This window comes from Macaca thibetana, chromosome 3, assembly GCF_024542745.1.
Source record: "Macaca thibetana thibetana isolate TM-01 chromosome 3, ASM2454274v1, whole genome shotgun sequence".
Taxonomy (NCBI): Eukaryota; Metazoa; Chordata; class Mammalia; order Primates; family Cercopithecidae; genus Macaca; species Macaca thibetana.
The window spans coordinates 127,094,504-127,108,557 of record NC_065580.1 but is presented as its reverse complement, the minus strand read 5'-3'; the positions used below and the strand labels follow the sequence as shown (position 1 = coordinate 127,108,557).

The window sequence follows — 14,054 nt, the reverse complement described above, 5'->3', positions numbered from 1 at the left end:
CTACTAATAATACAAAAAATTAGCCAGGTGTGGTGGCAGGCACCTGTAATCCCAGCTACTCAGGAGGCTGAGGCAGGAGAATCACTTGAACCCAGGAGGTAGAGGTTGCAGTGAGCCAAGATCGCACCATTGCCCTCCAGCCTGGGTGACAAGAGTGAAACTCCATCTGAAAATCAAAGAAACAAAGACAAGAAAGTTTTATGTGGCGGTGTTAAGCCATTAACACTGTCAAGGCATCTTCATGATACTTTGTCCTCTGTGGAGCACCAGCACCCACCTATATTAACAGCCTGTACAAAGAGAATTATCCCAGAGAGTCCTCAAAAAACGTCATTCTTATAGAGTTGGGAAAACACAGGTTCAACAGCACATGGGTCAGAACTGAGAATTGTAAACAGTGAGGCCTGCAAGAAATTTCCCTCAAGCTTCTGGAGACTGTCTGCTCCTCACGTGGATGGAAATGGCCTCAAGAAGCCTCATTTTTTATTTTAGAAACAGTGCACAGGGCAAGACAGCCTAGGAATACTTTTTTGACTTTAGCAATACAGTTTTTTAACATTAAAAGGAACTTTGCCAAACAACTACAATTCCAGACATGACAAGGGGGCATATGCTGGCAGAGTCCAGGATGGGAGAAAGCCCATTTAAAGGGCCAAGAATCGAAGCAGATGACTCAGGGAAAACACATATATATGAAGCAATTCAAAGATGACTCAAAAATTTCGGTCGGAAAACTGGAAATCAACATGATTTTATTTGCCACATGGATACCAGATTGGCAACAAATTAAAAGAAAGTGAACATCCGAGAGAATCTAGATTCAGGGAAGCAGCTACATTCAGACATTGCTGGTGGCAGTGTACCTTCCAAAGCCCTTTTGGAAAGTGATCGGTCTATAGCTATTACAATTTTACATGTGCATATCCTTCCACCGAGTAATCTCCTGGGAGTTTGTCATCTACAAGGGAATAATATGTCCAGTGGGCTGAGTGGTGTCCCCTCCCCAAAGTTCACGTTCTCACACTCAGTGCCTCAGAATGTCACTAGTTTTGAGTTTATTGGAGTGGACCCAAATCCAATATGACTGGAGTCCTTATTAGAAGAGACAGTAAGGACGCAGAGATAGAAGTCAGCTATCTACAAGCCAAGAAGAGAGTTCGCAGAGAAACCATCCCAGCTAACAGCTTGTTGGATTTCTATTCTCCAGAATTGTGGAAAACTAAGTTTCTGCTGTTAAAGTCCTTCAGTCTGCAGTGGTGTGTATGGACGCTCTACCAGATGGTTATAGACTACTGGGGCACATATAGGATGTTTCCTGAAGAGTGGCCGAAATTGAAACAGAAGATCATCATGTCCAGGCTCCACCTGCATTGCAAGGCTGAACTGCTGAGGGAAATGGCCTCCTTTATGGAATATTATGAAGCCATGTGAGGTTGCAGCTCCAGCCCTGATGGGGCTACAGGAATGAGTTCTGTGGGATAACCAATACATAGAGCAGCTTAACCATCCTTCCTCCCCCTTTTGGCTCCCTTTTTGTGTAAAAAGCATACTAGAGTGTGGACTTTTAAATCTTAAAGTTCTGGCAGGGCAGGGGGGTTGCCTGCTACAGGAAATACATGGGGTGGGTGTTTAAAACAATATAAATAGGCTGGGCATTGTGTTTCATGCTTGTAATCCTAGCACTTTGGAAGGCTGAGGCAGGCAGATCACCTGAAGTCAAGAGTCAGGACCAGCCTGGCTAACATGGTGAAACCCTGTCTCTCCTAAAAATACAAAAATTAGTTGGGTGTGGTGGCACCTGCCTGCAATCTCAGCTGCCTGGGAGGCTGAGGCAGTAGAATTGCTGGAACCTGGGAGGCAGAGGTTGCAGTGAGCAGAGATCGGGCCACTGCACTCCAACCTGGGTGACAGAGTGAGACCTCTGTCTCAAAAAAAAAAAAAAAAAAAAAAAAAACTATGTAGGTAGCAACATAAAAAGGCACTCACGGCCTAGTGTAAAAAAGACAAAACTATTTCTCTCCTCTTACTACAACTATGTGAGCAAGAACTTAGCATCAAACCAAATTTCTGTTGGAGACGAATGAAGGTCCAGTTCTTTTGGGCGGGAACTGTGGGTCACTTAGGTGTGAAAGCACTGAGGCAGAGGCAATGGAGTTTCCATATTTGAGTCTGGGTCCTGGGCCTGCCCTGATTTTCTTGGATTCCTGTCTGAGATGACCCCTCTGTTCCTACTGTCGCCCCCCAGCAGTGCTGGCCATGGGTGGTGGCATGGTGCTCCTGCCCTTTGTCCAAGGAGATGGAGTGGTTGAACCTATTACTTATTTTTACTGATCTGCGTGAAGCTGTGCAAGGAGAGTGCCCAGCAGCTGGGCCAAAAGGTGTCAGTAACCTGCCTGGCTATTTCTGCAGGGAGAAAGCCCAATTAAAAATTCTGCTCCCTAGATCAGACACATAAGAGCATCTGCATAGACTTCCAGCCAGAGAGAAAACCAGATTACAGTGTGAAGTCTTGGGGTTAGCATCTGAGTGGACAAACTTATTCCCCAACACTCACTTCTTATCCTGCCAGCCATGACCTGGAATGTGATCTTGGTAGACCCATCAGATTCCCAACACCTGACAGCCTGCTCCTGTCCAGGGAGGGAAGCCTCATCTCTGGCTCCCCTAACACATGGTGATGGGCAGGAATGTGGGGTTGCCCAGGTGGGATCTTAGGCGAGGTCTGGCCTGGATGAGTCTGCCCTGAGCTGCCCTGTGTTACCTATGGGTGCCCCCTGTCAAGTGACGCCCTCACTTCAAGCCTTCCACAGATGAGAGCCTCAGGAAGTCAGGATATAGCAGGAGAACATCTTGCTCTTGAGCGTCTCCATGAAATTAGCTTGATACAGGGCTGTGTCTAGAATAAGGGCTTCTGGTTACCAGAGTTTGAAGTTCTGGTGGGTCTGTCACCAAGGACATGAGGTTACTTGAAAGTTCCATCACCTGGGCCCCTTCCTTCAGTACGACCTGCTCACAGGCTCTGCTGGGGTCCTGACTACTCAGCCTCCTTAACCATATCAACTTCTAGAACTGTCTTAATTGCAAATGACATAATCTGTTATATAAAAACGTGTAAGAGTTTCACTAAAATACCACTAGAATTAATAAGTTAATCAGTGTCAGAAGATACAAGATACACATAAAAAATTATACTTAAAGCAACCAACAATGAAAATAAAATATATACATTTGATTTATAATAGCTTCAAAAATAATTAGAAAAAGTAATGTAAGTGCAACAATTTTACACTTTTTTTTTTTTTTTTTTTTGTGGACAAGATCTTGCTCTGTTGCCCAGGATGGAGTGCAGTGGTGTGATCACAGCTCACTGCAGTCTCGACCTCCTGGACTCAATTGATCCACCTGCCTCAGCCTCAGCAGTAGCTGGGACTACAGGTGTGTGCCACCATGCCTGACTAATTTTGTATTTCTTGTAGAGACAGGTTTCTCCATGTTCCCCACTCTGGTCTCCAACTAGGCTCAAGCAATCTGCCTGCTTCTGCCTACTATAGTGTTGGGATTATAGTCGGGAGCCACCATGCCTGGCCTACACTTAATTTTTATTAATGCTGAAAGAAATCAAGATCTGAAATAATTGAAAGGTGTCTAATTTTTAAGGATGAAAATACTTAATATTTCCAAGATAACAGTATCCCACAAATGGACCGAGAAATTCGATATAATCCCTTCAAATTCCCAACTATGTTTTTATGTAGAAATTGACAACTCTCTCCCCAGCAAAACCGATATAGATATGCACAGGAAACCAAATACAGGAAATGATCTTGAAGAACAAATGACTTCGACTTCCCAATACAAATTCTTATTGCAGGCCAGGCGTGGTAGGTCACACCTGTAATCCCAGGAATTTGGGAGGCCGAGGGGGGCGGATCACTTGAGGTCAGGAGCTTCAAATCAGTCTGGTCAACATGGTGAAACTCTGTCTCTACTAAAAATATAAAAATTAGGTGGGCGTGGTCGTGGGCGCCTGTAATCCCAGCTACTTGGCAGGCTGAGGCAGAAGAATTGCTTGAACCCAGGAGGAGGAGGTTGCTGTGAGCTGAGATCACAGCAATACACTGCATCATGGGTGACAGAGTGGGACTCCATCTCAAAAAAAAAAGAGAAAATCTTACTGCAAAGAATAATGGCTGTTACCTCACTTCCTCCCCACTTTTTTTCCTCTGTGAAGACAGTATTACAGAGTAACTTGAACACTCTTGTGATATGACCAGCTTCAGCTTCAGGTTTTTCCCTGCAGGCTTCAACCCAAGCCAGGGTCTGGACCATTCCCAGGTGCTGATAAAAATGTTTAGGATGTTGCCCACAGCATCGAAAGAAACTAGCCCTGGCCCGAGGCCAAATTCCTTAAACCTTCATGTGAACTCCATAACCAGACCCATCATTGCAGACATACTTGGATAGAATATCTCTGATTCGTGTCTTGCAAGGATACGCTGCAGCCCCCTCTGTGTTGGTTCCTCTAATGCATGCTTTGGACAGACCGCTCTGGGCTTCAGGGCTTCTTTCTTTGGAATTCCAACTGCCCCATTTCAGGATGGTTTGGGGTAGTGTCTTGTGGGAATTCCGCTTCTGTCACTTTTGGGGCAACTCCAGCCACTGGTTCAGCCTGAGGGAAGAGCTGGTGTAGTCGGCATTACTCTAAAGAATGGGCTGGGAGGCCGGGCATGGTGACTCACGCCTGTAATCCGAGCACTTTGGGAGGCTGAGGTGGGCAGATCAGGAGGTCAGGAGTTCGAGACCAGCCTGGCCAACATGGTGAAAGCCTATCTCTACTAAAAATACAAAAATTACCCAGGTGTGGTGATGGGTGCCTGTAATCCTAGCTACTGGGGAGGCTGTGGCAGCAAAATTGCTTGAACCTGGGAGGTGGAGTTTGCAGTGAGCCAAGGCCACTGTACTCCAGCCTGGGTCAGAGACTGTCTCAAAAAAAAAAAAAAAAAAAAAAAGAAAGAAAAGGGCTAGGGAAAACAGGACCCTTCTGGGGAGATCCCAGGATGCCTGCAAGTGCCTATGTGAGGCTCTGTCAGCCGCTGCCTGATGCCTGCAGGCTGCCCTGCCCTGTGAGTGCCAAGATGCTGTGAAAGCTCCAGCAGGCTAGAGGAGGCTGATGGGTTAAAAATTGCCAAGGAGCCCAGACCTCAGCGGGTGGAAAGGGGTTAGGTTGGCCTCTCCCATGGGCAGGCCACCTAAGAACAAAGGCTCTGCTGGGGGCCGAGAGCAAAGTCCCTGAGTTAGAGGAGGAGGAATTGCGCCTGGAGAAAGACCTGCCCACTGTCGCCCACTGTTAGTTGCCCCTGTGGAGGTTAAATGGAAGAAAGACTCTGTGGAGACGTGCTGGGGAGCCTGCAGCCTCAGGCCTACTTCTGAGGGTGGCTTTTGATGGTAGTGGCAGCAGGGGCTCTGAGTCCCGTTTTCTGTGGCAGGCAGAGAAAAAAGAGAAGCTGCACCACCTGCCCCACACTCACCTCAAGCTCACTGTGGCTCTAGGTGGTCTGAGGCGGTAGCTGGGCCAGGCCTTGAGGGGCAGGGCTGAGGGCCACAGCAGTGGCTGTTTTGGTGTAGACAGCAGGCATGGCTGATACTGGGACCCGTGCAGGCCAGGAGTAGAATTTTTGTGGCTGGGGATGGAGTGTGGGTGCCAGTGTGAGGAGCAGGCTGGTCTCGCCGCCTCTTCCCTCTCCCAGGAGGGGAGCAAACTCTGCAGCCCCCAACATGACAGGAAGGCCAATGTTCTCAATGTTGGGCCATTGAAGGGGACCAGAGGCCCCATGTGGCTAGAATGAGTCACTGGCCCCTTCAGAGCAAGCAATGAGATTTGTCTCTGAAGGGTCTACATCTTCCCAATACCCGAGCACATGCTGGAGACAAACATTCTCCTGAGAACTGTCCTTGAGGCAACCTTAGACAAGTTCTGTCTTTAGGTGAGGGTCGCAGAAGCCATGCTCTGAGGGGAAGCCAAAAGGAAACCAGTGACATTATCCTGCACAAGAGGAGTGGTGTGCATCAAACAATGTCACCTCCCAGGAGGGCACAGGAGATCATGGTTTTTTCTTTTTTTTTTTTTTTTTTTTTTTTTGACAGAGTCCCTCTGTCACCCAGGCTGGAGTGTATGGCATGATTTTGGCTCATTGCAGCCTTCACTTCTCAGGTTCAAGTGATTCTCTTGCCTCAGATCCCCAGTAGCTGGGATTACAGGCAAGCACCATGATGCCGGTAAGTTTTGTATTTTTAGTAGAGATAGAGTTTCACCATTTTGACCAGGCTGCTCTCAACCTCCTGACCTCAAGTGATCTGCCCACCTCAGCTTCCCAAAGTGCTGGGATTGCAGGCGTGAGCCACTGTGCTTGGCTTGAGATCATGGCTTCTGTTCAGGACTTCATAAGGATGGGGATTGCATGTCTGCACAGAGCCCATAAAACAGGTTTGTGTGGTTGGTGCCAAAGCCTGATGGCACCTGGAGTATGATAGTTGATTCTTGGGATATTATGACAGTTGATCATTGATTATTTGGAACTGAATAAGGTGACTGGCCATGCATGCTGCTGTCCCCCAAATGGCTCAAATCCTGGAAAAACTAAACACTTGCTCAGGTCCATGGCATACTGTCCTGAATTTGGCAAATGCTTTCTGCAGCATACCCTTAGACCCAAAGTCCCAGGACCATTTTGCCTTCAGCTGAGAGGACCAACAGTGTACCTTTTGGTTGCTCCCAGAGAAACTTACACAGCGCAACTCTCTGACATGGTTTAGAGTGACGCGAGACATTTTGGAGTGATTTGCCTGACATTCTCTGGGAAAACCATATGGATAATATTATTCTAACCTCTACAGATTGAAGTCTTTTGTAGAAACCTACCCAGAAACTCCTAGAGCATTTACAATCCAGAGGATGGGCCAGTCGTGCCCAGAAAGTCCAGGGACCATGGGACACCATAACATTCCCGGGCATGGTCGGGTTAAGTAAGACCCAAGTTGTGCCAACAGTTGTGATCATCAAAATCCAGCCATACCCACAGGCCTGTGTATAGTTTGGATCTGTGTCCCCACCTGAATCTCTAATTGTAATCTGCAGTGTTGGAGGTGAGGCCTGGTGGGAGGTGATTGGATCAGGGAGGTGGTTCCTCATGAATTGTTTAGCACCGTACCTTCCGTGCTGTTCTTGTGATAGTGAGAGCTCTCACAAGATCTAGTTGTTTAAAGTGTGTAGGCCAGGTATGGTGGCTCATGCATGTAATCCCAGCACTTTGGGAGGCCGAGGCAGGTGGATCACAAGGTCAGGAGATCGAGACCATCTTGGCTAACATGGTGAAACCCCATCTTTACTAAAAATACAAAAATTAACCAGGCATGGTGGCACGTGCCTGTAGTCCCAACTACTCAGGAGGCTGAGGCAGGAGAATTGCTTGAACCCGGGAGGTGAAAGTTGCAGTGAGCTGAAATCACACCGTTGCATTCCAGCCTGGGCGACAGAACAACACTCCCTCTCAAAATAAAATAAAATAAGTGTGTAGCACCTCTCCCCGCTCTCTCTTGTTCTTGCTCCAGTCATGTAACATATGCCTGCCTGCTTCCTCTTCCCCTTCCACCATGATTTTAAGCTCCCTGAGGCCTCTCCAGAAGCTGAGCAGAAGCCACTTAGCTTCCTCTACAGCCTGTGGAACTGTGAGCCAATACACCCAGTTCCACGTATTTCTTTATAGCAGTGTGAGCATGGACTAATATACCTTGTTTTATGAAAGGGATGTATCTGCAGAGAGATCCCCAACACAGGAGTCCAGAAATCAAAGAATGAGACAGACAAATCCAGTTTGTCAGTAAAAGGTAATTTATTGGGGGGAATTTGTGGACAGAAGCATGGTCTTGAGTGGTAGCATGACAGTAGTTCTCCAGGCTGTTACCCCCAAGATTTAGGGCTTACTTAGTGTAGGAAAAGAGTAAATATGCTCTATAAGGAATTTGCAGAGCAATTAAGACCAGCCTTCCAGAAAGAGAATGAGGTGCACATCGTAGCCTATAGTTTGTGTGATGACATCTAGGTAGCTTTGACCTAAGGAGAGGGCTTTCAGTAAGTATGTGCTCTTACACAAGAAAAAGCAGATCAAGTAGAAATCTTAAAGGAATTCCCAGAACTGGGGTTAACCCAAAGTCAACATGGTGGATTTGCATCCAAGATGGAGCTGCTGTAGCCTCCACAGAGCTCCCTCCCCAGACCCATGGAGCCCTTAGGGTTTACAGGACCAGCGTAGAAATTCTCATCCAGGCAGTTTGATCCTTTTGGTTCTCAAAAGGGAATGGAATGTACGTATCTGCTTATTATTCTCAAATAATTTCTTCTTTCACTTTATTATTTCTCAAATCTTTCCTTCTTTTCCCTCTCCACAGAAAAAGCTCCAGAAGATTTACAAGTCTTTTCAGAAAAGACAGTACACTGAGCAGGATTTGCACATCACGAAAAAGTAGAGATGGGAGATGGGAGTCAAGAGCTTTGTGGGGTAGAGAGAAAGATTAGGCTGGAAGGGGTACTGGACCAGGGGTGTGTGTGTGTGTGTGTGTGTGTGTGTGTGTGTGTGTGTGTGTGTGTGTGTGTGACCAGGGGTGTGTGTGTGTGTAGTGGTGTGTGACCAGGGGTGTGTGTGTGTGTGTGTGTGTGTGTGTGTGTGTGTGTGTGTGTGTGTGTGTGTGTGTGTGTGTGTGTGTGTGTGTGTGTGTGTGTGTAGTGGTGTGTGACCAGGGGTGTGTGTGTGTGTAGTGGTGTGTGACCAGGGGTGTGTGTGTGTGTGTGTGTGTGTGTGTGTAGTGGTGTGTGACCAGGGGTGTGTGTGTGTGTGTGTGTGTGTGTGTGTGTGTGTGTGTGTGTGTAACTTTCTCACTGAATGTTTACTTGAAAAACCAGCACTGTCTAGCCTGGATTAACAGAAGGATGTGTGTTTGCCCATGGGCAGGTAGGGGATTTGGGGGGCAAGTGACCCTGGTAATGAGATGGTGATGGCAGCTGGACTGTTGAGCAGGGCCCCAGTTTCCCCCCTCCCCAAGGGCCCTTCAGCATCTTCCATCCAGGCCCTGTCAGCCTCCTGTCCTTCCCTCTGGCTCCAGGAGATCAGAGTCCTCCAAGAAATGCAGCTGTTTCATGACAAGAGGGAATTATCATCTTCAGACTCAGGAGGACTCTGGGGTTTGTTTCAAGTCCATGGAGCAGCACAGTCCAATTGAGAGGTGAGAGCTTAGTGGACTGACAGAAGGTGGGTGGAGATTCTGTCTTGTGGTCAGTTTCAGACAGCCTGTGGCCACGGCTCCCTGGTCAGCAGCAGGCCCTGTTGAATGGGAGCCCTGGGCAGGCACTGGGAGGGAGGCCTGAGGTGTGGCTCCTGGAGCCTCACAGCTGCTACTCTGTCCTACAGCTACAGCCTATCCTGCCACTGAGCCCCCATCCCAGTATGCCAGCCATGCCCTCATGGCCAAGAAAACGAGGCCCTGAAGAATCTCAGGTCCACTGAGTGCCAGGGTGGCAGGGGCAGAGTGCCTCAGGGCTCAGTGAAGTTTGGACTGATATATCACAAATATCACAAATGTTCCGTAAAAGTAAGTAGACATAAAAGTATACATACTGTGTAATTTGATTTGTACAAAATCCAATAAGCAGACAAAACTGAGGTCCTGGCTTTCAGTAATACTGGAGTAGCTTGTTGAATTAACACAGATTATAATGATAACACCAGAATAATATATATTGTTATAGAAACACATCTGTATAATACAAGTATGACCTATGTGTGAGTAAGAACTGAATGGGGATTTCAGCTGTGCCCACTATAGGGGAGATAGATATTGAGGTTTGAATCCAGCCCAATTAACACCTTTTGTAAAACATACTGCTCTTCAAAGTTACACAACAGAATTGAGCATCTCTATAATGATTCTTTACAGTTTTAGAACACAATTTTAAAATTCATGAGACGTGTAGAAACATGAAAATGTAATCCATTCACAATTTAAAAAGCAGGCAGTAGAAGTGATCCTAAGATATTCAAGGTTTTCTAATTCAGGATGTTTAAAGGCAGCTATTATAAATCTGTTCATGGGGGTAAAGGAAAATATTCTAACAGTGAAGAGATGTGGAACCTCAGCAAAGAAATGGAAATTATGAAACAATAGAAAGATAAGGAAATTTAAAAAATACTTTTGAGCTTATTCAAAGATTAGAAACAGGAGACAGAGCAATAGAAATTGCCCATTCCGAATAAAAGAGTGAAAAAGCTTAAAGAAAATGAAGAGTCTTAGAGACCTATGGAGTGATTGAGTCCAAGTTGGAGGGGGGACAGAAAAATGAGGTACAAAAATACATCACCAACTAATAGCTGAAAACTTCCAAACATCAGTCAAAACCCCCCAATATTTATATCCAACACGTCAACAAACCCCTTCAAAAAATACAAATAAAACCATACCAAGGCCATATTGTGATTTCGGTGAATGGCAGGGCAGAGCTTTCTATTGATTTGCTGTGATTTCTAATTTTAGCTACTTAGAAGAATGAAAAATAGGTTCTCCTTAGAGTTTCTTTTTTTTTTTTTTTTTCTTGGAGAAAGTCTGACTTAGGCACAGATGACTGGCAGTTATTAAAGTCAGATGTCTTTCCAGCCTTCTCTTAAATTTGCAGTGTCTTACCTTGGAAATTATTTAAAGTTGTTACTTCCAAATCCCGCAGTAATACTGATGCTCCCAAAAGATGTCCCACAGAGATTTTTGCTCTTGTGCATCCATCCTGCCTAGTTGCATTAGCGTGTAGTCATGGGGTACTTCGAGTTAATCTGGAAAACTAAATGTTAAAATGGATTCAGGGCGCGGTAGCTCACGCCTGTAATCCTAGCACTTTGGGAGGCCTAGGCGGGCATATCACTGGAGGTCAGGAGTTCAAGACTAGACTGGCCAACATGTCAAAACCCCATCTGTACTGAAAATACAAAAATTAGCCGGGTGTGGTGGCGGGTGACTGTAATTTCAGCTACTGGGAAGGCTGAGGCAGGAGAATCGCTTGAACCCAGAAGGCGGAAGCTACAGTGAGCCCAGATCAAGTCATTGCACTACAACCTGGGCTGCAGAGCAAGACTCCATCTCTAAAAAGAAAAAAGAAAAATGGATTCAAAGAATAATCACTGCTAAGTTCCAGCAGCAAATTATTAAACGTGGTTCCAAAGGGATATTTAAAAAGGGAAATTAAAAGTGTTTCTAAGAAAGCCCTATTCACAGCAGCAGCGCAGACACGGTTCATGACCTCACCACACAAACTTCCCTCATGTGTTGGGAGGGACCAAGGGGCTCTCTGGTCCTGCACCTGCGTTAATTGTGGCCAGGAGGTCCACACTAGGACCCCAAGGCCTGGGAACCAGCCTGGGTCGGGGGGCAGGGAAGTGATGGATGTGGCTCCCATCCCTGTGGCTGTTTCCTGACTGGTTGCAGCAGGGTCAGGTCTTTTGCTGTGACATTTTCTACTCTATTAGAGTGACAGGAGTATTCCTGGGTGAGGCCTGACCCAGGTGTGGGCCAGGCAGCCAGCCCCGGGTCCAAGGGGCACTCCTGGCATGCAGAGGAGGATTTGTGACAGCCCAGAGGATAGAGGAAATGGTGGCTTTGAAAACGCAAGTGCCAGGTTGTCAGGGACCATGTATCTCCATTTCTGGTGGTAAATTGATGGTTTCAGACACTCATGAGAAAGCGGAGTCTAGCTCTTGTTACCCAGGCTTGAGTTAATGGTGCCATCTCAGCTCACTGCAACCTCCACCTCCTGGGTTTAAGCAATTCTCTTGTCTCAGCCTCCTGAGTAGCTGGGATTATAGGCATGCACCACCATGCCTGGCTAATTTTGTAATTTTAGTAGAGACGGGGTTTCACCATGTTGGTCAGGCTGGTCTTGAACTCCCGACCTCAGGTGGTCCGCCCATCTCTGCCTCCCAAAGTGCTGGGATTACAGGCGTAAGCTGCCACACCCAGTCTAGTATGAGTATGTCTTAAGGCTCCTCTAGTAATTCTATTATGCACCCGGGGTTGATAGATACTGGATTCAACAAGTAAGAGGTGATGATCTCGCCTAGAGGTTTTCAGGGAACAATGAAACAATGAGTTTTGGGTATTTCAGGTGGACTGATGGGAGTAGGGCACATAGATGGCTATGTCAAGTCATGGGCTGAGAGGTCACGTGCCATTTCTCATTGTGGGTGTTGTCAGCACTCGGAGCAGTTGTTCACTCTCTGCTCTGAGCACCCCCATATCTCCTCTACTGCACTCAACATTTTGTTTCCGTTTTGCTATCTCTAGAGATATGTGTCTATCTACTGACCATCTAGCTATCTATCCATCTGTCTGTCATATCTGTGTCTCTCCTATTGATTTTGTTTCACTGGACTACCTTGATAATACACAGTCAATCCGTAATTTGAGACAGACAAACTCAGTCTGGATGTGGTACCTTGAGCCTGTAATCCCAACATTTTGGGAGGCTGAGGTGAGAGGATCACTTGAGGCCAGAAGTTTCAGACCAGCCTAGACAGCATAGCAAGAAACTATATCTCCAAGAAAGTAAAAATAAAAGTTAGCCAAGCCCAGTGATGCATGCCTGTAGTCCCAGCTACTCAGAAGGCGGAGGTGGGAAAATTGCTGGAGTCCAGGAGTTTGAGGTTACAGTGAGCTGTGATTGCACTACGGCACTCCAGCCTGGGGACAGAGAAAGACCCAATCTCTAAAATATAAAATTATGAGAAAGGTTTGTCCAGACCCCTAAAATAATCTTGTAAAGATGTATTTGCTCTTTGTTCTCCTCACTTAATAAAGTGTGGGTTTCCCTTCTACTTTCTCAATTCAAACTTAACAAAACCCATTTGCTTCCTAGAATGTGTATGATCTTAGTCTTGACATAGTCATGCAGATTGAAAGGAAAGAGGGAGGATAAAAATAAAATAAGCAAAAGTTTCCATTCTTAAAGAGTTAGTGGGAAAAAATGGTTATGTTTTCAAATACCTATATGGCAGATTATATTTTTCAAAAATAGCAGCAACAGTATTTCCTTTCCCATATATTCTCCTGCAATGTAACTTTGCCATTTTCTCAACAAGAAGTGGAGTTTAATTTTCCTTCCTATAAATTTGGTTGACCTTAGTTACTTGCTTGACCAATATAATTCAGTAAATGTGATAGTCTGTGATTGTCCTGCCTCAGCCTCCCCCTTGACCAATACAAGTCAGTGAATATGATCGTCTGTGATTTTCCTGCCTCAGCCTCCCAAGTAGCTGGGACTACAGGCCCCTGCCACCATGCCTGGCTAATTTTTGTCTTTTAAGTAGAGATGGGGTTTTACCATGTTGGCCAGTCTGGTCTCGGTCTCCTGACTGCAGGCGATCCACTTGCTTCGGCCTTCCAAAGTGCTGGGATTACAGGAGTGGACCAGTGCACACGGCCAGGGCTTTATTTCTAATTTAAAAATGATTATGTGTTTTATTTGTGAAATGTGTGTTCATCCTAATGACATAGAAGAAACATGTTTTGAAGACCTGAAAAAAATAGATCTGTATCATCATGTTCTTTCATCAGTGTTCAAAATTATTACTATTATCATTATTTTTATATTACTCTCATTTTCTTGATTAACCCCATCTTATATAAATTCTTGATAATGTATCTCCTGTACTATTTTCTAAACCAAATAAATGTATGTATATATAATTATGAATCTCTCTATATAATAAATACATTTTCAATTTTGCCTGTCTAAGGTGCATACTATCTATGTTCCTCATGTACCTTGGCCTTCATCTCAGTAATCATATCCTTATTCTGTGTTCTCTCATTTTATATTTAGCACTTCAGTTGAGCATATAAAATGAATAGTATTTGTACAGTTGAATAGAATTAAATGTATGTTAATATGAAAAGACTCACTAAAACAATTAAAAATATATTCAGTTGAGTCTTTCTCGTGGTCTATCATTTTGATACAATTT

The 14,054-nt window shown here is 45.5% G+C and overlaps 1 long non-coding RNA gene across 1 annotated transcript in view; it reads left to right on the top strand.

Moving 5' to 3' along the window:
- Positions 1–11,698, top strand: part of LOC126950265 (uncharacterized) — a 44,396-nt gene extending 32,698 nt beyond the window's left edge. Inside the window, exons 6-7 of the long non-coding RNA XR_007724102.1 lie at positions 9,157–9,276; positions 9,462–11,698. This is a non-coding gene — a long non-coding RNA (uncharacterized LOC126950265). The remainder of the gene's footprint in view (positions 1–9,156; positions 9,277–9,461) is intronic.
- The last annotated feature ends 2,356 nt before the right edge of the window (positions 11,699–14,054 follow it).